This window comes from Vulpes lagopus, chromosome 5 (genome assembly GCF_018345385.1).
Source record: "Vulpes lagopus strain Blue_001 chromosome 5, ASM1834538v1, whole genome shotgun sequence".
In the NCBI taxonomy this organism is placed as follows: domain Eukaryota; kingdom Metazoa; phylum Chordata; class Mammalia; order Carnivora; family Canidae; genus Vulpes; species Vulpes lagopus.
The window spans coordinates 120,943,452-120,965,459 of NC_054828.1; the positions used below are offsets into that span (position 1 = coordinate 120,943,452).

The following is a 22,008-nucleotide window of genomic DNA, read 5'->3' on the forward strand; positions in this document are numbered from 1 at the left end:
TGTCATGTTTGGTTGCTTTTGCTAAATGATTTCTCCTCCTAAAACCTGATTCCTCCCTCAGCCCTTTTTTTCTTGACCACTCAGAGGCCTTTGAAACTTTTTTGTTCTTTTTCTTTCCTTGGGTTTTTTGACATTTTTCAGGACTTGTTTTTGGGATCTATGTTGATCCCAGAGAGAGTCCTAGATAGATATACAGCTAATCTATATTCTAGAACTTAAAATTAGCCAAGTGCTCAGAGTGAACATTGGAGACAAATCGAGAAAGAAAATTTCTTCCAGTTTTTCTAATCTCTTAAAATCATAAACTAATCAATAACGAAAGATTAGTTTCTTATGAAATGATCCATTTAAATGGATGGCATCTTAGTACATTTCAACGTTGGATTTTAATTAAAATCCCATTTATATTCCATAAGAGGAGTATGCTCATTATAGCAAGTGAAAACCTCTCCTGTTTTCCTGTCAAGGATGCCATGGCTCATTTCTCAGGCAAAACTTCCTTTATCAAAGGGGCAGTATTTATGGAACCCCCTATTTTGTTGTAGACACTGGGCTCAGTGTTGTGGTCAGTGACGGGTGGAGGAATGTGAGAAGGAGGTGCTGATACTATCAAGTCTATTTTGTGTTTTCAGAAAGCAAACCACCTACGTAGGGTAGAATCATTACTCCAGTAACCCAGACACAAACTAGAATTTTGATAATGACATAACAGAGCAACTAAGTGTTGTTTCAAAAGGGAAGGAAAGTTTATGCCCAGTTGTGATAGGGGAAGTTTTCAGATAGTTGTAACATGTGACAGTGGCCTAGTAGGCAGCATACAACATAGGCAGAGCAGGATGATGGTGATCACTTCTGAATTGAATAGAGAGAAGAATCCGTAAGAATGGATGAAGACTACGTGGGACATCTGGATTACTCTAACTGACCAAACTTGAAAGTAAAATGAAGGAAAGGGATCAAATCAGTTAGAACCGGTCTTAAGGCTCTCCAAATCGCAAAGTTTTCTAGCACCCTTCAAAATTGAGCTTAGACATTAAACAATTCTATACATTTCTCAGTGCTTTTCAGGATGAGTGTGTCTTTAATCCCCTACATCTATTTTCACCCAATCCTGCCACCCACCTCCTCTCTGGCAACCCCGATGAGAAGGCCTCCCTGATAATCTTTCCCCACCTTCAGAATAGCTTCCTGTTCTGTCATTTCCACACCTTCTACACATGTCTACTGGGACATTCACCACACCATGTGATCAGTTGCTTACTGATACTCAAATCGATTGCTCAAATTGAAGACAAGCAATTATGTCATCTCTGTATTTTTCACAGCACACTGCATGTCTGTTGTATAGGAAGGAGGAAAGCAGTAAATATTTGTGAAATTCAATTAAATTTAATCAATAGATTTCTTTTTTAAAAATATTTTTAATTTATTTTTGAGAGAGAGAGAAAGAGAACACAAGCAAGGGGAGGGGCAGAAGGAGGAAGCAGGCTACCCACTGAGCAGAGAACCTGATGTGGGCTCAATCCCCGAACCCTAGGATCATGACTTGAGCAGAAGACAAACACTTAAACGACTGAACCACCCAGGCACCTCAGATCTTTTTTTTCTAAATTCAGTCTTTTTCCAAGGTGCTATCTAGTTAAATGTGGTAAAATACCTGATGAGATTATTGAAAGTCCCCCCCCCCAATATAAATTTTAAAATAATCTTTAGTAATTCGGGTGAACATTAACTGTACATCTGATGTATCAATAGTACGAGTATCTTTTGCCTTCGTGGATGTATCTTGCAAGAAGTTACTATGGCCAAGTTCAAAAAGGGTGTTGCCTGTGTTCTCCTCTAGTGACTCTAGATTTTGATGGAATCTTGTCTCACATTTAGATCTTTCATCCATTTTGAGTTTATCTTTGTGGATGGTGCAAGAGAGTGGTCTAGTTTCATTCTTCTGCATGTGGATGTCCAATTTTCCCAGCACCATTTATTGAAGATACTGTCTTTCTTCCAGTGGAGAGTCTTTCCTCCTTTATTGAATATTAGTTGACCATAAAGTTCAGGGTCCACTTCTGGGTTCTCTATTCTGTTCCATTGATCTATGTGTCTGTTTTTGTGCCAGTACCACACTGTCTTGATGACCACAGCTTTGTAGTACAACCTGAAATCTGGCATTGTGATATCCCCAGATATGGTTTTCTTTTTTAAAATTTCCCTGGCTATTCGGGGTCTTTTCTGATTCCACACAAATCTTGAAATAATTTGTTCTAAATCTCTGAATAAAGTCCATGGTATTTTGATAGGGATTGCATTAAACGTGTAAATTGCCCTGGGTAACATTGACATTTTTACAATATTAATTCTGCCAATCCATGAGCATGGAATATTTTCCCATCTCTTTGTGTCTTCCTCAATTTCTTTCAGAAGTGTTCTATAGTTTTTAGGGTATAGATCCTTTACCTCTTTGGTTAGGTTTATTCCTAGGTATCTTATGTTTTTGGGTGCAATTGTAAATGGGATTGACTCCTTAATTTCTCTTTCTTCAGTCTCATTGTTAGTGTATAGAAATGCCACTGGTTTCTGGGCATTGATTTTGTATCCTGCCACGCTACCAAATTGCTGTATGAGTTCTAGCAATCTTGGGGTGGAGGCTTTTGGGTTTTCTATGTAGAGTATCATATCATCAGGGAAGAGGGAGAGTTTGACTTCTTCTTTGCCAATTTGAATGCCTTTAATGTCTTTTTGTTGTCTGATTGCTGAGGCTTTTGCACAGCAAAGGATACAGTCAACAAAACTAAAAGACAACCTACAGAATGGGAAAAGATATTTGCAAATGACGTATCAGATAAAGGGCTAGTTTCCAAGATCTATAAAGAACTTCTTAAACTCAACACCAAAGAAACAAACAATCCAATCATGAAATGGGCAAAGACATGAAGAGAAATCTCACAGAGGAAGACATAGACATGGCCAACATGCACATGAGAAAATGCTCTGCATCACTTGCCATCAGGGAAATACAAATCAAAACCATAATGAGATACCACCTCACACCAGTGAGAATGGGGAAAATTAACAAGGCAGGAAACCACAAATGTTGGAGAGGATGCGGAGAAAAGGGAACCGTCTTACACTGTTGGTGGGAATGTGAACTGGTGCAGCCACTCTGGAAAACTGTGTGGAGGTTCCTCAAAGAGTTAAAAATAGACCTGCCCTACGACCCAGCAATTGCACTGTTGGGGATTTACCCCAAAGATACAGATGCAATGAAACGCCGGGACACCTGCACCCCAATGTTTCTAGCAGCAATGTCCACAATAGCCAACTGTGGAAGGAGCCTCGGTGTCCATAGAAAGATGAATGTATAAAGAAGATGTGGTCTATGTATACAATGGAATATTCCTCAGCCATTAGAAACGACAAATACAAAAAAAAAAAAAAAAAAAAAAAAAGAAACGACAAATACCCACCATTTGCTTCAACGTGGATGGAACTGGAGGGTATTATGCTGAGTGAAATAAGTCAATCGGAGAAGGACAAACAGTGTATGTTCTCATTCATTTGGGGAATATAAATAATAGTGAAAGGGAATATAAGGGAAGGGAGAAGAAGTGTGTGGGAAATATCAGAAAGGGAGACAGAACATGAAGACTCCTAACTCTGGGAAAGGAACTAGGGGTGGTGGAAGGGGAAGAGGGCAGGGGGTGGGGGTGACTGGGTGACAGGCACTGAGGGGGGCACTTGACGGGATGAGCACTGGGTGTTCTTTTGTATGTTGGTAAATTGAACACCAATAAAAAATAAATTTATTTAAAAAAAAAGAAGAAAATAGTACGAGTAAAAAAGATGTACTTAATAGTGAACTGTAATTTTACCATTTCATCATGGATAGCCAGAAATATGAAATCTTCCCAAAGACTAAAAGTTGCAGAATGACTCACCTAGAAACTATATAATTATTTCAGCGATTAATTTTTTTTATCTAAAGCAATTTCTATTTAGAGAGCAATGTATAGCAGAGAGACATTTGTATGCCTAGATAAAATGGATGCCTAGATAAAATAATTCCTCTAATTTAAGTCACTTTAGATCATATTATTTGAATCTATTCAGCTCAGAATGGAAAGGGGTGTTTAACAAAAACTAGAGGTTAAAAGAATTAATCACTCTTAAATCCTCAATTTCATGTATGATGACTCATAAAGCTTCTTAAAGTAAATTTTAGGGTAAATTATTTTTAAAAATTGAACTTTACAGTTAGGCAAACCATGGTTTCCCTCCCTGCCTTGGCCCTGGCTAGCTGTTTGGCCCTGTCCAAATTATTGAACCACTCTGAAGACCAGCTAACACATCTTCAATATAATTACAATGAATATCTTTCAGGATTGTTTTGACAATTAAATAAGATTATATGTGTGAAATGTCTAGCCCCTGGTGATCTCTGCTGGGAAAATGCTAACTATGACCATCACTACCACAGGTACATTGAAAGGAGTGATACTGGATCATTCTCAGGAGGTATAATTCTGATAAGAAGTGGAGTATAAGTATATAAGTATATATTTTTAACCCAACATGAAGGAGTAAAAAACGGAGGATAATGTGAGAGATATGTGAGATTATTTTAATAACTCTGAGTGGTAACAATCCAATGTATGTCATTATACTGTTTACATTTATGCCATGGAGACATATCTATTCTTATTCTCCATGACTTGCAGAGGAGTTAATTCCGACTTTGAAAACCAAACCCAGAGGCAGATGCTCTGATCAATAAATACAGCTTTTCAGGGCAACAACAGTTTCAAGGGTGACAGTCTTGTTGTAAACTAACTGGCACAAAGGAACAAATGGTTTTATTTTTATAAAGTTGTGGGATGACAAATTGTCCTGGTTTGCCTGAGCCTGAGGGATTCCTGGGATACAGAGCTTTCAACTACTGACACCAGAAAAGTCCTCTGGCAAAACTGATCATCCACTGGGGTGGGAGGATAAGATTAGCATATGAAGCACCCAGATCTTGGGAGGTTCCAGTGAGGTAGAGTGGGCACGTGTGGCGGGAGACCTGGCTCCTTGAACAATATTCTGTAAAGTAAGCTGCAGGAATGGCTGGCCTACTTGGTAATCAGCATCTTTAAATGTGTGTGTGTGTGTGTGTGTGTGTGTGTGTATTTCCTTTGGCTACAATAGCAATACATCTTATAGATTTATCGCCATCTGCTCTATTACATATTTTATTTCTCTAAGTTTTTTTATTGTAGCATAATTAGTGTACAGTGTTATATTAGTTTCAGGTGTCCAACATACTGATTCAGCAATTCCATACATTACTCAGGACTCCTCACGATAACTGTAGTCACCATCTGTCACCATACAACATTATCGTACTACTATTGACTATATTCCCCCTACTGTACTTTTCATCCCTGTGACTTATTTTTTTTTCCTGTGACTTATTTTTACAGAAATTTGGACCCTTTAATCCTCTTTGTATATTTCACTCATCTTCCCACCCACATCCCCTCTGGCAACCATGAGTCTGTTCTCTGTGTTTAAGAGTCTATTTGTTTGTTTCTTTGTTTTGTTTTTAAGATTCCACGTATAAAAATCATATGGTCTTTGTCTTTTTCTGAGTGATTTCACTTTGATTTCTCTAAGTATTTTTGATGTTCATCTTTCCAACTAGCTCTCTGAGGTAAAGTGGGGATTTTTTTTCTGTTTTGTGTGCTTAGCAGACTTTGGAAATACATAAAAGAGAATTGAAATCATTTATTCAAAACCCATTACTTGCAACTCATGAAAAAAACAAAACAATTACCCTTGCTATTATTTTGTATTACTTTCTGGCCATTTTTATAAGTTTATTCACTTATCTTTGTAAGTGTATATGTGTGGGTTTGTGCTTTTGACATATAGTTTAATGATATATACATTTTGAATCTGGCAGTTATTATCATTATTTTGCATAGTCAATATTTAGTCAATGTCCATCTTACACCTACTTAATCATTTACCTGTTTTATTTCTCTTTATCCAGCCTGCAATTACATGTTAGGTTCTGGGATCATTTTCCTTCCGTTTGAACATTCTCTTTAGTAGATTTATTTTAGTGCACGTTGTTGGTGGAAGATTCTCTCTTTATCTAAAAGCATCATTATCTCATCTTTATTTTTGAATGACATTTTCACTGAGTATAGAATTTCCTTTGGCATTTCTTTTTCTTTCAGAACTTTAAATATATACTTTCATTTTTTTTTTTTTTTTTGGTTTCCATCATTTCTAAGGAGGAGTCAGCCATCAGTTTTATTACTTTTCTTTATAGGTAACAACACATCTTTATCTCTCTAGTTAGATTTAAACACTTGTCTTTTCCTTTATTTTTCAACAGTTTAACTATCATGTACTCAGGTGTACATTCCTTTGCACAGATTATTTTTTAGGATTTTTCAGAGACCCTGGAATTTGTGGGATGGTATCTTTCATCAGTATTGGTGAAAATGTTTAGCCACTATGTCTTTGCTGTTGCTTCTTCCCCCTCCTTTCTATCCTATCCTTCTGGGCTTCTAGTTTACACATATGTTGCATCTAATCTGGTTTCAGATGTGGGAATTGTCAGTGGGGGGACTTCCATTGGTTCTTTCTTAAAGATGAAAATTCCCTGGTAAATTTTCACAACCTTACCTATTTTTTTTCCTTATCTATTTTTTAATTTTAAAATCTTTATGAAGTAATTATGATATCATTATCAGTTGTGTGCCTGTTTTTTTTTTCATGGATTCCAGTTTTATAGTATTTTGGTATGTCTGTTAATTTTTGATTGAATGACATAAGTTGTATACTGAAACTATTTTGAGATTATTTCTCCTAAAATAGGTTCACTCTTCTTTTAACTAGTAGTGATAGATTATTGCTTGAATTTAATCAGGGACTGTCTCAGTGTGAGCCCTTTGTGGTAAGGCTGCACCTACAACTAGTTTACTATAGTTTCTTTAGCTGAGAGTCTGCAGTAGTCTGTGTAGGTAATTTAAAGGATTTGGGGCTGATCAATTTTTAAAAGGTGTGACCAACATTTTCTGGCTATTTGGGGTCTTTTCTGGCTCCATACAAATCTTAGGAGTATTTGTTCCAATTCCGTGAAAAGTGTCATTGGTATTTTGATAGGTATATTGCATTGAATGTGTAGATTGTTTTGGGTAGTATAGACACTTTAGCAATATTTATTCTTCCAATCCATGAGCATGAAATGTTTTTCCATCTTTGTGTCTTCCTCCATTTCTTTCAGAAGTATTCTGTAGTTTTCTGAAACTAATGATATACCATATGTTGGCAAATTTAAGTTAAGAAAATAATAAATAAATAAATAAAATCTTTTAAAAAAATACCTACTCCTAAAAAAGTAATAGTAAAATAAAAGGTATGACCATTAGAGGTAGTAACCCACAACAACCTTTATTGGTGGCCTTGGATAGGGTGACATGGGATAGGACGTCCCTCATAGTATGAGACCATCCAGAGGCTTGTAATATAGGTGTCACCATCCAGAAGGGAGAAATGGCAATGGAACAGAAGAACTGGAGAGGAGGCTCAGAGTAGATGAGGAGTCTCTGGGTCAGAAGGCTCCAAAAGGTAGCTTGGGTCCTTTTAACTACAAATACTGTGTTATCAGTGGGTAGTAAGTCCAGGAAGGTATTTTGGGGTATTCAAAACAGGTAGGCTCTAAATGACTAAAAATCTGGTAATTTCAACTATTTTAAAAATTATTGGATGTGTAAAAAAAATTGAGTTTGGAGCAATTTAGCTTTTGAGCTAATGGGTCTCAGCCTATAGTGAAGAAATAGACTAGGGGGCAATCCATAGAGGTTATCATTGACTCATTTGTATGTACAACAGTCTTCAAGTTCCTTTTCTGGAATATCCTCTACTTTCCTTTTAGTGTATGTTTCATAAGCACTGCATAAAGGTAACTTGATTTTTCAGAGGTTATCTCTTGGGGTTTATAGCTTCTCTAGTTACTGTTGCCTTAGCTGTCTTCAGGCAGATGATTTCAAGTTTCATTCATTCATTCATTCATTCATTCATTCATTCATTCATAACCTGGCTTTTAAAATTCTTCTAGGACAGACCAGTGGCCTACTATTGACAGTCTTTCTTTTAACTGATACATTTAACCTATTTATATTTATTGTGATTACCAGCATATTTATATATATTTGTGATTTACACATGCCTCATGCTTTGTTGATTTTTTTCTCCAGTCTTGTTTTATTTTGGAGTAATAGACCTTTTTATTACTATTCATTTGACCTTTACTAGTTTAGAAGTTATAAGTAGAGGTAGAAGTTCCATTTCTTTTTTTAAGATTTATTTATTTATTTGAGAAAGAGAGAGAGAACAGGAGGAAGGGTGGAGAGAGAGAGAGAGAGAGAGAGAGAGAGAGATCTTAAGCAGATCCCTGCTGAACATGGAGCCTGATGTAGGGCTTGATTCTAGGACCTAGAGATCATGACCTGAGCTGAAATTAAGTCTGACACTTAACCAACTGAGTTACCCAGGTACTGCTAAAGGTTCCATTTCAATTTAGTTAGTTATTACTCTTCCAAATAAACATAATTTTATATTTTAATCAAAATCAAAAATATATGTATACAATAAAATGGACTATTGTTGAGTGTGTATACTCTTCTGAACAATTCAGGAAACAATACATTTTCATATTTATCAGAAAATTCAATTTCCACAATTTTCCTCCATTCCCACACACATATGCTCACAGCCAACCCTTCATATTATTTTTTAATTTATTATATATTTTTAAGACTTGATTTTTTTTTCAGAGCAAGTTGACAGTGAAAATTGAGAGAAAGGTACAGAAACCTTTCATAAACCCACTGCCCCTGCCCTACATATATAACCTTTCCCATTATCAATATCCCCCAGAGTGATACACTTGTTAAAATTGATGACATATATTGACATGTCATAATCATCTAAATTCCATAATTTACATTAGGGTTCACTTCTGGTACTGAATATGCTATGGGTTTTGACAAATACAATCTTTTTACTGTCTCCACAGTTTTGCCTTTCATAGAATGTGGTAGTTGGAATCATACAGGATGCAGCATTTTCAGATTAGCTTCTTTTACTTAGTAATATATACTTAAAGTTTCTCTATTTTTTTTTTTTTTTTTTTTTTTTTTTTTTTTTTTTTTTATGATAGGCACACAGTGAGAGAGAGAGAAGCAGAGACACAGGCAGAGGGAGGAGCAGGCTCCATGCACCGGGAGCCCGACGTGGGATTCGATCCCGGGTCTCCAGGATCGCGCCCCGGGCCAAAGGCAGGCGCCAAACCGCTGCGCCACCCAGGGATCCCAGTTTCTCTATTTTTTATACTTTGAGTAGTTCCTTTTTTTAAATGATAATAATATTCCATTGCCTGGTTGTTTTGCAGTCTTTATTTATCCACTCACATATTGAAATATATTTCATTTGTTTCCAAGTTTTTTTAATTAATTAATTAATTTATTTATTTATTAATTTATTTATTGACCACATATGCAGGAAGAGGGACAGAAACAGCGGGAGAGACTCTAAAGCAGACTCCATGCTGAGAGTAGAGCCCCACGCAGGCTTGATCTTGCAATCATGATCATGACCCGAACTGAAATCCAGAGTCAGATAGTTAACCCCTGTTGCCCCCCCCCGCCCCCCGCCACCCCAGCCAGCTGAGCTGCCCACCGTCCTCGGGCTCCCCACCTCACCCCTCTCCACCTCCCCTGGACTCAATTCCAGGTCTCCGGGATCACGCCCTGAGCCAAAGGCAGACATTCAACGGCTGAGTCACCCAGGCGTCCCTTTCTTTTTCTTTTTTAAAGATCTTAGTCAATGGGGGCAGGGTCAGAGATGGAGGGACACAAAGGATCTCAAGAAGACTTCCTGCTGAGTGCAGAGCCTGATCCTAGGATCCAAGATCATGACATGAGCATTTCTGTGGGTGAGACATGCCACAGAGAAACTGTCTTCTCCTCAGCCTCATTATTTATAGAGACATACGAAGGCTGGTAGACTTTGGTTGGTTCTATCACCAGCACTGGAAATCTGAGTCCATTAGTAGCTTCATCTCCCCCCTCTCCACCCACCCAGCAGCATTTCCCTGACCACGCCCCTCATGAGGATCCCCTCCCCCATCCCAGTCCAGAACTTTCTCCCCACCCCAGACCCATCACTCACCTCCTGCACTGGCTTGCCCAGCTCACCACGACCACAACATCCTTTCCGGTCACGAGACTGGGACCTTGATTCCCTATCCCCACCCTAAAAAATAAAAAACAGAAACAAAAACAAAAGAAGACTGAGCCACCCAGGCTGCCCCCACCACCAATTTTGATAGATTGTGTTTTCATTTTCATTTAGTTAAATATATATTTATAAAACACCTGTGTCCTTTAGAAGTGTGTTATTTAATTTCCATGTATTTTGGAATTTTCCAGTTATCTTTCTATTATTGATTTATATTAATTCCACTGTGGTCTAAGAGCAGATATTGTATGATTTCTATTCTTTTAAACCTGTAAAGGTGTGTTTTGTGGCCCAGAATATAGTCTACCTTGGTGAATATTCCATGTGAGCTTGAGAAAAATGTTTATTTTTCTGTTGGTGGAGGAAGTAGTCTATAAATATTGATTATATCTAGTTAATTGATGATTTGTTGAGTACAACTATGTTCTTTCTGATTTTCTGTCTACTGGATCTGTCCATTTCTGATAGAGGAGTATTGAAGTCTTCAACTGTGATAGTGGATCTATTTCTTCTAGAAGTTCTATTATTTTTACATTATGTAGTATGATGCTCTGTTCTTAGGTGCACAAGGATTACTGTATTTTATTAGAGAATTGACCTCTTTATCATTATGTAATGTCCTTCTTTATCCCTTATAACTTTTTCACTTTGAAGTCTGCTGTATCTGAAATTAATATAGGTATTCCTACTTTCTTCTGATTGGTGTCAGTATGGTGTATTTTTCTCCATTTATTTAGTTTTAATTTATATATGTCTTTATATTTAAAGTGAGTTTCTTGTGGACAGCAACTGGTAGGGTCAATTTTTTAATCCATTCTAACAATCTTTGTCTTTTAATTGATACCTTTAGACCATTGATGTTCAAAGTGATTATTATATAGTTGGATTAATATTTATATACTATAAATATGTTTACTATTTTTGTTTGTTGCCCATATTCTTTGCTCCTCTTTTTTACTGCACTTGTTCCTGACTTTTGTGGTTTTAATTGAGCAACATTATATGATTTCATTTTTAAAAAATTTTCAGGATATTCATCATACTTTTTCTTACATTTGTTTTAGTGGTTGTGCTGGAGTTTGTAATATGCATTACATCTAATCCAAGTCCACTCTCAAATAATCCTGTACCACTTTACAAGTAGAGTGAGTACCTTAGTAATAACAGGATAGTCCTAATTTTTCTCTCCTGTCCCTCCCGTCATTGCTGTCACTCAATTTATTTCTATTTAAGCATGCATAAGCCCATATGTAGAACCTATTCTTCTATGTCCTGCTTCTGCCAGAAAGCTAGGGAAAGATTGGCTTGGGTTGTTTATGGTAATTTACCACCTCCCCCACCCCATATGAAATGTTAGCAAACACAAATCTAAAGCGTTATATAAAGAATCAAATTTCTCTGCTAAAGAATTAAGTTTCCCATATGTCTATTAATTGGTAGGTTGAAGGGAAGGGAAAGGAGTGCATTCCACCAGCAGCTATCTGCTCTAGGTTGTTTTCTACCTGGACAGGTGAGACCTATTGGATTTCTAGCTATCAGGTGCATCTGATTTTACACACAATTCAGGGCAAGAGGACTCTTGGGCCCATTGAGTCCATTGTCACTGAGAATTCTCTCCAAGCTTTGTTAGTTCATATATCTGTATCTATATCTTTTTAAAATATTTGATTTATTTATTCATGAGAGACACCGAGAGAGAGAGAGAGAGGGAGAGGCAGAGACACAGGCAGAGAGAGAAGCAGGCTCCATGAAGGGAGCCCAATACGGGACTCGATCCTGGGACTCCAGAATCATGCCCCGTGCTGAAGGCAGGTGCCAAACCGCTGAGCCCCCTATATCTATATCATCTATATCTATATCTATATCTATATCTATATCTATATCTATATCTATATCTATATCTAATCTATCTATCCATCCATCCATATATATGTACATATATCTATATTATCTATTCATAAGCATATACAATCAAATGTAATGTTGCTTTATTATTTTGAACAAACTGTTATCTGGTAGATCAATTAAGAATAAGAAAAATACTCATTTTTGTCTTACCTTCCCTTATTCCTTCTTTGATGATCTTCTTTTCTTTATGTAGATCGGAGTTTCTGATCTATATTCTTTTCCTTCTCTGTAAACAACTTCTTTTAAAATTTCTTGCAAGATAGGCCTGTTAGTGACAAGTTCTGTCCATTTTTGTTTGTCTGAGAAAGACTTTATTTCTCCCTCAGTTTGGTGGGATAATTTTGTAAAATAGAGAATTTTAGGTTGGTCTTTCACTCTCCCTCTCTCTGTCTGAACACTTTAAATGTCTCACTCTACTCTTCTTGCTTGCATGGTTTCTGAGGTGAAGTCAGAGGTAATTTTTATCTTTGTTATTTTGTGAGGTTTATTTTCCTCCTCTTTGGCTTCTTTCAAAAAAATTTTTTTTAAATCTTTGATTTTGTGTAGTTTGAAAATGGTATGCCTATGTGTAGTTTTTTGTTTGGCATTTGTTCTGCTTGATATTTCTGAGCTTCCTGGATCTGTGGCTTGGTGTCTGATATTAATTTGGGAAAATTCTCAGTCATTATTGTGTCAAATATTCATTTTCCTTATGCTATCACCATTAGTCATGTTATATCTCTTGTAACTGTTTCACAATCTTTAGATATTCTGTTCTTTTTATTTTATTTTATTTTTTTACTTTTTTGGTATTATACTCTTTGGCTTTAATTTTTGAAGTGTCTATTGTTATATCCTCCATCTCAGAAATTATTTCCTCCTCTGTAACCAGTCTACTATGAAGCCAGTGAAAGGCATTCTTCATTTTCGTTATAGTGTTTTCTACCTATAGCATTTCTTTTGAGTTGTTTCTTAGGGTTTTCAGCTTTCTTTTTTTTATAATAAATTTATTTTTTAGGGGTGTTCAATTTACCAACATACAGAATAACACCCAGTGCTCATCCCATTAAGTGCCCCTCTTAGTGCCCGTCACCCAGTCACCCCACCCCTCGCCCTCCTCCCCTTCCACCACCCGTAGTTCATTTCCCAGAGTTAGGAGTCTTTATGTTCTGTCTCCCTTTCTGATATTTCCCACACACTTCTTCTCCCTTCCTTTATATTCCCTTTCACTATTATTTATATTCCCCAAATGAATGAGAACATATAATGTTTGTCCTTCTCCGATTGACTTACTTCACTCAGCATAATACCCTCCAGTTCCATCCACGTTGAAGCAAATGGTGGGTATTTGTCGTTTCTAATGGCTGAGGAATATTCCATTGTATACACAGACCACATCTTCTTTATCCATTCATCTTTCTATGGACACCGAGGCTCCTTCCACATTTTGGCTATTGTGGACATTGCTGCTATAAACATCGGGGTGCAGGTGTCCCGGCGTTTCATTGCATCTGTATCTTTGGGGTAAATCCCCAACAATAGAATTGCTGGGTCGTAGGGCAGGTCTATTTTTAACTCTTTGAGGAACCTCCACACAGTTTTCCAGAGTGGCTGCACCAGATCACATTCCCACCAACAGTGTAAGAGGGTTCCCTTTTCTCCGCATCCTCTCCAACATTTGTGGTTTCCTGCCTTGTTAATTTTCCCCATTCTCACTGGTGTGAGGTGGTATCTCATTGTGGTTTTGATTTGTATTTCCCTGATGGCAAGTGATGCAGAGCATTTTCTCATGTGCATGTTGGCCATGTCTCTGTCTTCCTCTGTGAGATTTCTCTTCATGTCTTTGCCCATTTCATGATTGGATTGTTTGTTTCTTTGGTGTTGAGTTTAATAAGTTCTTTATAGATCTTGGAAACTAGCCCTTTATCTGATATGTCATTTGCAAATGTCTTCTCCCATTCTGTAGGTTGTCTTTGAGTTTTGTTGACTGTATCCTTTGCTGTGCAAAAGCTTCTTATCTTGATGAAGTCCCAATAGTTCATTTTTGCTTTTGTTTCTTTTGCCTTCGTGGATGTATCTTGCAAGAAGTTACTGTGGCCAAGTTCAAAAAGGGTGTTGCCTGTGTTCTCCTCTAGGATTTTGATGGAATCTTGTCTCACATTTAGATCTTTCATCCATTTTGAGTTTATCTTTGTGGATGGTGCAAGAGAGTGGTCTAGTTTCATTCTTCTGCATGTGGATGTCCAATTTTCCCAGCACCATTTATTGAAGATACTGTCTTTCTTCCAATGGATAGTCTTCCCTCCTTTGTCGAATATTAGTTGGCCATAAAGTTGAGGTTCACTTCTGGGTTCTCTATTCTGTTCCATTGATCTATGTGTCTGTTTTTGTGCCAGTACCACACTGTCTTGATGACCACAGCTTTGTAGTAAAACCTGAAATCTGGCATTGTGATGTCCCCTGATATGGTTTTCTTTTTTAAAATTCCCCTGGCTATTTGGGGTCTTTTCTGATTCCACACAAATCTTAAAATAATTTGTTCTAACTCTGAATAAAGTCCATGGTATTTTGATAGGGATTGCATTAAACGTGTAAATTGCCCTGGGTAACATTGACATTTTCACAATATTAATTCTGCCAATCCATGAGCATGGAATATTTTCCCATCTCTTTGTGTCTTCCTCCATTTCTTTCAGAAGTGTTCTATAGTTTTTAGGGTATAGATCCTTTACCTCTTTGGTTAGGTTTATTCCTAGGTATCTTATGTTTTTGGGTGCAATTGTAAATAGGATTGACTCCTTAATTTCTCTTTCTTCAGTCTCATTGTTAGTGTATAGAAATGCCACTGATTTCTGGGCATTGATTTTGTATCCTGCCACGCTACCAAATTGCTGTATGAGTTCTAGCAATCTTGGGGTGGAGGCTTTTGGGTTTTCTATGTAGAGTATCATGTCATCGGCGAAGAGGGAGAGTTTGACTTCTTCTTTGCCAATTTGAATGCCTTTAATGTCTTTTTGTTGTCTGATTGCTGAGGCGAGGACTTCCAGTACTATGTTGAATAGCAGTGGTGAGATGCAAAAATTCTCAACAAGATACTAGCCAATAGGATCCAATAGTACATTAAGGAAATTATTCACCATGACCAAGTAGGATTTATCCCCGGGACACAAGGCTGGTTCAACACTCGTAAAACAATCAATGTGATTCATCATATCAGCAAGAGAAAAACCAAGAACCATATGATACTCTCATTAGATGCAGAGAAAGCATTTGACAAAATACAGCATCCATTCCTGATCAAAACTCTTCAGAGTGTAGTGATAGAGGGAACATTCCTCAACATCTTAAAAGCCGTCTACGAAAAACCCACAGCAAATATCATTCTCAATAGGGAAGCACTGGGAACCTTTCCCCTAAGATCAGGAACAAGACAGGGATGTCCACTCTCACCACTGCTATTCAACATAGTACTGGAAGTCCTCGCCTCAGCAATCAGACAACAAAAAGACATTAATGGCATTCAAATTGGCAAAGAAGTCAAACTCTCCCTCTTTGCTGATGACATGATACTATACATAGAAAACTCAGCTTTCTATTTACATTGTACATCTGTTCTTGTATGCTCTCTACTTTATCCATAAGCCCTTAGGTTATTAATCATGGTTGTTTTAAGGTCTTGTTCTGATAATCCCAACATCCTGGTCATGCCTGTTCTCATGCTTGCTCTGTCTCTTAAACCTGTCTTTTTTGCTTTTTGGTATGTCTTGTAATTTTTTCTTGGTTACTGGTTAAAAGTAACTGCTTTAAACTGTGGAAGGAGCCTCGGTGTCCATCGAAAGATGAATGGATAAAGAAGATGTGGTCTATGTATACAATGGAATATTACTCAGCCATTAGAAATGACAAATACCCACCATTTGCTTCAACATGGGTGGAACTGGAGAGTATTATGCTGAGTGAAGTAAGTCAATCGGAGAAGGACAAACATTATATGGTCTCATTCATTTGGGAAATATAAAAAATAGTGAAAGGGAATAAAGGGGAAAGGAGAGATAATGAGTGGGAAATATCAGAAAGGGAGACAGAACATAAAGACTCCTAACTCTGGGAAACGAACAAGGGGTGGTGGAAAGGGAGGTGGGCGGGGGGGTGGGGGTGACTGGGTGACAGGCATTGAGGGGGGCACTTAATGGGATGAGCACTGGGTGTTATGCTATATGTTGGCAAATTGAACTCCAATTAAAAAAAAAGTAACTGCTTTAAATAGGTCTTCAGTAATGTGGTGCTGAGGTGTGGGAGTAGGGCAAGTGTTTTATAATCCTATGACTAGATCTCAGTCTTTTAGTGAGCCTATGCCTCTGGACTTTAAACACGTTTCCCATTTTTTTTCCCTCTGCTCCTTAAGTTGACCAGATGGTTAGAGTGAGCTGGACTTGACTATTTTCCTTTTTCCATATGAAAAGAGAGAGGGAACTGGAGTTAGTCATTTCCTTTCCCCCAGATCAGTTAGGTTCTGATAGAACCCCAGCAAGTTAGGCTCTGGTTAGTTTCTCTTGAAGGTAAGGACTGGTAAGAACAGAGGGCTGTGATGTATTTAAAAATGGTCCTGGAAGCAAATGGAAATTTTTTCTCTAATATTTACTGTGGAAATCTGGCTGAGTTGCTGCAAGTAAATCTCACGATATTGTGGGTCCTCCATGTGACAGGGTCCTCCTAGAGGGTTTTATATCTCAGAATTGTCTACATTGAGCCTCCAGAAATTCATCAATTACAGTTCAGGTTTTCTTCCCCTAGATCCTCTTCTCACAGTGGTTTGCACCCCTGAGTCTCTACGTTGGTAAGCCATGGCTCCCTGTATTTTGCCTTTGACAAACTTTGCCTCGTGTCCTGCCCTTTCTATGTATCCAATAAGAGTTGTTGACTTTTCAATCTGTTCAGCTTTTTACTTGTTAGGTTGGGGTGGCAACTTCTAAGCTCCTTATGTGCAGAGCTGGAAACGAAGTCCTTCTGTTTTTCTTTAATTCACTAAATATACATAGAGGTACATTTATGTGATTTATACTGTTTTATGGTCTGCCTTTTAAATCTGAAGACTTAGGTATTCTTTTAGTTACAACCATTATTTTTCAAATTTCTTCATATTATCTCTCTCCCATTTTATTTCTGGAACTCATTTTAAAGTTGTGTTAGAAATTACACCAATTCTTCATGTTCTTAACTTCTTTCTCACATTTTTCCCCCTCTTTAACTTTTAATACTCTGGTTTTGTTATTTTTTTCAGATATGCCTTCCAAATTCATGATTCTTGCCCTGTGTTTTAATTCCCCTAATGTTTATCTTTATATTAAATTAATTTTTTATTTTAAACTTTTAAAAATAAGCTTATTTTTAAACTATGTTTTTTTTAATTAACTTTTATTGGTGTTCAATTTACCAACATACAGAAAAACACCCAGTGCTCATCCCGTCAAGTGTCCACCTCAGCGCCCGTCACCCATTCCCCTCCAACACCCGCCCTCCTCCCCTTCCACCACCCCTAGTTCATTTCCCAGAGTTAGGAGTCTTTATGTTCTGTCTCCCTTCCTGATATTTCCCAACATTTCTTTTCCCTTCCTTTATATTCCCTTTCACTATTATTCATATTCCCCAAATGAATGAGAACATACACTGTTTGTCCTTCTCCGATTGACTTACTTCACTCAGCATAATACCCTCCAGTTCCATCCACGTTGAAGCAAATGGTGGGTATTTGTCGTTTCTAATTGCTGAGTAATATCCCATTGTATACATAAACCACATCTTCTTTATCCATTCATCTTTCGATGGACACCGAGGCTCCTTCCACAGTTTGGCTATTGTGGCCATTGCTGATAGAAACATCGGGGTGCAGGTGTCCCGGCGTTTCATTGCATCTGAATCTTTGGGGTAAATCCCCAACAGTGCAATTGCTGGGTCGTAGGGCAGGTCTATTTTTAACTCTTTGAGGAACCTCCACACAGTTTTCCAGAGTGGCTGCACCAGTTCACATTCCCACCAACAGTGTAAGAGGGTTCCCTTTTCTCCGCATCCTCTCCAACATTTGTTGTTTCCTGCCTTGTTAATTTTCCCCATTCTCACTGGTGTGAGGTGGTATCTCATTGTGGTTTTGATTTGTATTTCCCTCATGGCAAGTGATGCAGAGCATTTTCTCATGTGCTTGTTGGCCATGTCCATGTCTTCCTCTGTGAGATTTCTCTTCATGTCTTTTGCCCATTTCATGATTGGATTGTTTGTTTCTTTTAAACTATGTTATTTGATTTCTTTTGTTTTATAATATTTTACTTAGTCTTTTGAATATTTACCTATTCTTTATTACCTTGAACATTTCACATATGCTCATTTTAAAGTTTTGTCATCTCCAATTCTACAGTGAGAATGTTTCTATTTGTTTAATCCACAGGCTGTCTTTCTTGGCGTTATGCTTTTTTGTAACTAATATTGGAGATACTTCATAGCATTTCTGTATATGCTTTGGCTATTAGAAGCTTCCTGATTCAAAGATTTCACAGATGACTTTGTACAAGTTTCGTGGGATTCTCCACTGTTAATCAGCTTTTAGGCTAGGTTCTTAACTCCAGAGTTTTTGAAATATTCAGTTAGTATAAACTTGAAAGCAAAGCTAGGTTACTGATTTCTGGTGGTTGATTCTTTTTCCATTAACAGCCTGGAATAAGCAACTTGCTTTTTATTTCTGTGATCTAGGGAAATGGGCAGGTATTTTTCAGTTCAGATGGTGTCTACTGCCGGATTCCTCTAATATGTGAGATTTCTGACCCAATTATAGTTTCCATATGGAAGTTAAAGCTCTACTCTCTAAAGTGTATTTCAGATTTCAGTGTCCTAGTGAACTCCCTAGCTTCAAGCACTGGTCACTATTACACTTGTGTTTCCTTTCCTCTCCCAGGACCTAGAAAATCCCCACCTCTTTTTTTTTTTCCCTTTCTTTCTTTCCTTTTTTTTTTTTTAGCAATTAAAAAAAATCTATTTCTGGTGGTTTGAAGTTGGAGAGGAAGTTCTTGCATTTATTTGTTGTAGGGTTGCAGCGTTCTTCTCTCATGGAGTAGAAGAATAAATCCTGTACACAATAGGGTAAGATGAAGTGAAAGTTTATTAAAGGAACATGGGAATAGAAAGGAAAGCTCTCTAGAGTGAGTGGGGTCCTGAATGGGTTGCCATTGAAGTCTTTTGTAAAAAAAAAAATGACTAGTGAACTGGGTAGATATCTTGTCTCTAACATTTAAGACCTTGTCTTAAACATCTTATTTAGGTGGATTTGTAAATAATATGAAAATATCTCATCTATATTTAGGACAAACAAGGTGGATTTGTTATGTTCCCCTTTCTCTGGCTAATACCTTGTCTATAGCATTTCTTCACACCTGGGGTTTCTATGAGCCTGGTTACATAGCTCCCTGTATGACCCCACTCATATTGCTCCCTACCTGTCTCTCCCTACCTAGCCTCACCTGTCCCATATTCATATTCATGTTGTGGTTTTGCCCATAAATTTCTACTTAAAGGCCATTAAAACATGACCATTAATGCTGCTGAAATTTCATCTTTTCTTCTTTTTAAAATTTTTTTAAATTAATTTTTATTGGTGTTCAATTTACCAACATACAGAAAAACACCCAGTGCTCATCCCATCAAGTGTCCACCTCAGTGCCCGTCACCCATTCCCCTCCAACACCCGCCCTCCTCCCCTTCCACCACCCCTAGTTCGTTTCCCCGAGTTAGGAGTCTTTATGTTCTGTCTCCCTTCCTGATATTTCCCAACATTTCTTTTCCCTTCCTTTATATTCCCTTTCACTATTATTCATATTCCCCAAATGAATGAGAACATACACTGTTTGTCCTTCTCCGATTGACTTTTTAAAATTTTTAAAGATTTATTTGGTCATTTCTGTGGAGGTAAATGGTGACTGGGGAACAGAAATAGGGGAAGATTTAGCTTTAATCCATGTGATTAGGTTAACTATTTAAAATTAAGTAAATGGAGAGGTTACCTAGGCCTGGACTTGGTATTTAAATAAATGCAAAAGAGGAATATTGAGGATTTCAGACAAGAGAAGTGTGTGGAACAAATGCTGTGGGGTACATGTATAGAACAGTGAGTATTTGTGGATGGCCAGGATGTAGAGTGCATAAAATGGAATAATGAGAACATAATATTGATCAGTTTATGTTTGACTGTAGTCATTTGTATCACCATTGCTCATTGTTGATAGCAGACTTGTTGTATGGATACAGTGCTGTTGTAATAGCAGGTTTTCAAAGGTGTTGGTACAACTCTGATCAGCTCCTTCTCTCAATTCTATATATTCCTTCTATTCTTTCTCTGGAGTTTATTTATGCATTTCAGAAGAAACCAGATGCTACAATTGAATTAGATCATTGTGGTGGAACAAATTTCCCTTCTTGTGCCTTAAAGGAATGGCAAGTTATTATTCCTTTTTTTCCCCCAAATTCTTAGTAAATGATTTATGTTCTCTTTTAAAATTTTCACCATTAATTGTTTCCTAAGATACTTCCAGAGGTTCATTTTTTTTTTTGTATCATTAAACCTCCTGTCCTGGATGAGGATATTGGAAATAGCAGTTTGTCTCAAAGTGGAGCACTTTTCCTTTGCAAGTTTACATGGGTAGGGAGCTGATGACCATAGGGAATAATTTAGGATAATTTTGATGACACCAAGAGATTATTTTCCCAAGATTAATGAGCATTCTGACAATTTTACTCTTTTGTAGAGAGGTAGCCAGAAAAGGCCAGGGAAGAGGAAGAGAGAGGCAAAGAGAATGAGAGAGGGAGAGAAAGAAAGAAATCCTATTATTTAAGAATCAATATTTAGATACTAAAACTGAGTCTTTGATTAGCTATGTGATGATATTACAATTCCTCTCCTGCAACACCTCCCATTACTGTATGGGTCACATCATCTGCATCAAAATAAGGGATTTTATATTGAATCATTTTATATTATGTTAGAACAATTCTATTCTAATTTGAAGGATGTCTTTGAGAGTGTGAAGTAGAGTCAGTGTCACATTCAAAGAGCATTGCTGCATAACAGGAAAAGCCTTAGATAAGGCTATGAGAGCATTCTGCTTCTCTCTGGCATCTAATCTTGGGAAACCGATTTCAGAGCTGTGTTCTAATTATTGTGCTATACAACCATATCCCCTGTTGTGGTGGCTGAGGGAGTGTGGAGACAGAGAAAGAGATTTTAGAGCTTATGCTTGCAGTATGACAGTGGTCTGTTTGTCCATCTTGACACCAACACATGTATTAATTACTGTAGTTTTATAACAAATCTTGACATCCTTCAGAGTAAAGTCTTCAAACTATCTTGGCTACCCTTGACTGTTTGAACTTTTAGATAAACCTCAACGTCAGCTTGTCAATTTCCCCAAAGAAAATTTTCTTTGATTTTATTTTAATCCTAATGCTTATAATTCAATTTTCACTATAGAAATGCAACTACTATTTCCTCCTAATATAAGAATATGAATCACATATCTTAAAAGAGATAAGAAAATTTCACTCTCCTCAATTGGCCACTAGAGCAATAAAAGGAATGATATTATGTAAATACAAAGCTTTGGGGTTTTGAACTCTTATTTAATTCATTATTTTCATGAGCACTAGTGTAATCTTTTCTGTTATTTATAACAGTGGGCTTCAGTATGGAACTTCAATTTTTAAAGGTTCTTTAAACATAGTTATTTATCAGCTCACACATATCAGCCCAACTTTTTTGAAGCCTACAGTTATGTCAAGAATGTGTCTCAATTA

General features: G+C 37.2%; 1 long non-coding RNA gene across 2 annotated transcripts in view; it reads right to left on the reverse strand.

Moving 5' to 3' along the window:
* Positions 1-9,512: 9,512 nt before the first annotated feature.
* Positions 9,513-22,008, reverse strand: part of LOC121490459 — a 93,888-nt gene continuing 81,392 nt past the window's right edge. For both annotated transcript variants that reach the window (XR_005987685.1, XR_005987686.1), the window contains 2 exons: positions 10,222-10,305; positions 9,513-9,652 (listed from right to left, as the gene is read on the reverse strand). This is a non-coding gene — a long non-coding RNA (uncharacterized LOC121490459). The remainder of the gene's footprint in view (positions 9,653-10,221; positions 10,306-22,008) is intronic.